Source organism: Mus caroli, unplaced genomic scaffold (assembly GCF_900094665.2).
Source record: "Mus caroli unplaced genomic scaffold, CAROLI_EIJ_v1.1 scaffold_26115_1, whole genome shotgun sequence".
Taxonomy (NCBI): domain Eukaryota; kingdom Metazoa; phylum Chordata; class Mammalia; order Rodentia; family Muridae; genus Mus; species Mus caroli.
In genome coordinates, this window is record NW_018391024.1 from 1 (window position 1) to 2,500 (window position 2,500).

The 2,500-nt window shown below is 43.7% G+C and overlaps 1 pseudogene; it reads right to left on the reverse strand.

Moving 5' to 3' along the window:
• Window positions 1-138: 138 nt before the first annotated feature.
• On the reverse strand, window positions 139-2,495 carry LOC110288951 (annotated as a pseudogene).
• Between the last annotated feature and the right edge of the window lie 5 nt (window positions 2,496-2,500).

Here is a 2,500-nt window from a genome sequence, read left to right on the forward strand (position 1 = left end):
ATAAATTTTATTTAATCTTTTTGTACCTAGATTTTAGGCTATATTTTATCCCCCTTCTGTTCCACCCACTGACTGTTCTGTATCCCATACCTCTTCTTTCCTTCTCCAAAGGGATGTCCCCTATCCCCACCCCCTACCCTACCATTTGTCATTCTGCAAAATCTTTTCTAACTCTTTCAGGTGTTGATCAGATTCTTGGATTAACTTTTTGGATCTGTATGTAATGAATTTGGTCTCTTTAAAAAATTGTCCTGAAGTCAGCTTTGGCAGTGATGTATTTGTCTCTGATGTATTCTTCAAACTCCCTTTGTTTTTTTCCCTGTCACTGGAGGAGAACTTAATGCAGCGAGGATCTTCCTTAATTACTTTTTTCACTTCTTCCCATGTGGATGGTAAGGTAATCGCAGACGTTTCATCCAGAAGCTGCCTAAAGTGCTCCCTTTTCTTTTTGGTAAGTGCTTCGATATGTTCATTAAAAAGTTTCTCTTTCTCCTCTCTTTCCAATAAGAAACCAGATTCCCAGTGGTGGTCTTTCTGGAGGGTCCTCCTAGTATCAGACCAGGACACATCTGAAGAATGTACCGTGTCAGACAGAAGAGCCTTGAAGTTCTGGATAGCTTTCTCCCGTTTGTGCTGCTCTCTCTCCCGATCAATCTCTTTAGTTTGCTCAGAGCATGCCTTCTGAACTTCTCTTTCCCGTTCTCGAAGGCTTGCCTCTCCAGCTCTTTTTCTTTTTCTGAGTCTAAATTCTTAGCTATTTTCTCTGTGTACTGTTTGAAAAGTTCTTCTCTCGTTGATGAACTATCCACTGCTTTATGTCGTGAGTCACTTTCTACTTTGTCTTTTACTTTGCTCCATCGAGATTGACTATCCAAGTGATGATTAGATAACAGTTCAAAGAAATCGATTTAATCTTCTCCCCTCTCTTCTTCGAATCTTCTTTTTCTTTCTTCCTTGCAGCTGCCACAAATTCATTAAACAATGCTTCTCTATATTTCATCTTTTCAATTGCTTTGAATCTTGAATCTTTAGCATGTTTGGCAGCAAATTCACTAAAAGTAGCTCTGGGATTGAATTTTACTTCTTCCATCATTTTTTTGAAATCTTCCTTGGCTTGCAATATTTTGTTTTTCTTTTCCCTGCATTCTTCCTCTACTCTGGTCTTGACATGCTGATCAAACACCTGTTTTCTTTCTTTAGGATTGAGAAGCAAGTGCCGAGGGTCAAATACTATCTTGTGCAACTCCTTCTTCCATGTTGAAAAAGCAGATACCCCTCTCTCTAGCAGCATGTCCTTGAACTGCTTCATTCAAGCCTCCAGAGGGACAATGGCCCTTTCTCAGGCAGCTTTAATTTCAGCTTCCATGGCAGCTTCTTTCTCTGAATCAATGTCTTTATTATCATCTCTCTTCTGCTTTTTGGCTTTAATAGGCTCATCTTCATTCATTTCTTCCTTTAATTCTTGTTCTTCTTTAATTGCACTCATTGAGAACTGCCACTTTTGGATGGACAGCATTGTCGGAGCCGGGTGCCTTAGCTTCTTCATGTCTTCCAATCCTTTTTTATGAGGGGGCTCTTGAATAATTTTGTCAACATCCACCCTTCCAATCAAATCATCAGGCCGGTCCCACATAGAAAGGCGGGTGGTGGGATTGTAAAGAAAACCCTCTCATCACCAGTCTAAACAACACACCACGAGTACCAGGGATAGGAGTAGTAGCTACTGGCTTTGCCTTCTGGGCAGCCTTTTCTTCTTCAGTCATCTCTTCTTCTTTGGGCTCCTCCTTTATCTCCTTCACAGGCTCTTCCTTAGGATCTTCCTCCTCAGTCTCCATTGGCAATGGCTCTTCAGAGGCCTCCTTAATTGGTTCTTTAATCTTCTCATCTAATTTTTCTTTTTCCTTCAGTTCTTGGGGCTTCTCCCACGTGGATTCTAGTGTTCTATTATTATAATAGTTCGTCTTCCCATCTGCTGTTTTATATTCAGTCCACTCAGAATCTGCTGTTGCCCCAGCTAAGGTAGCAGGTGAAGCTGCAATGGCAACCTGGGGATGGATCATGGTACTATAGGAGGGGCCATTCCTGGGAGTACACCTGGAAGTGGGATTGGCATGCCAGGCAGGGGCACACGGAACAGAGGCACCATTACTGGTGGGGAAGCAGGTATTGCTGCTGCCGACTGAGGTACCGAATGAGGAACAGCAGGAGGTAACATCTGTGGGTGCGGCTGGGGTACGGTTTGCACAGGTGTGGCTGTAGGAGCAGGAGCTGAAACACTAACTATAGGCGTGGCAACTGAAACAGCAGAACTTGGGGTCTGGTCTTGTGTTGTGGGTGTTGATACTGTCTGTGCAACTGAAGTAGCAGTTGTCGGTAGCTGTGGTGGAGGATGGGGTAGATGTCAGTGTTGACGTGGACACTGCAGGTGCTGGGCTGGTAGGGGTAGGAGTGCCTACTGCTTGTGCTTGGACTTGTGCCTGTGCCTGTGCCTGTGCCTGTG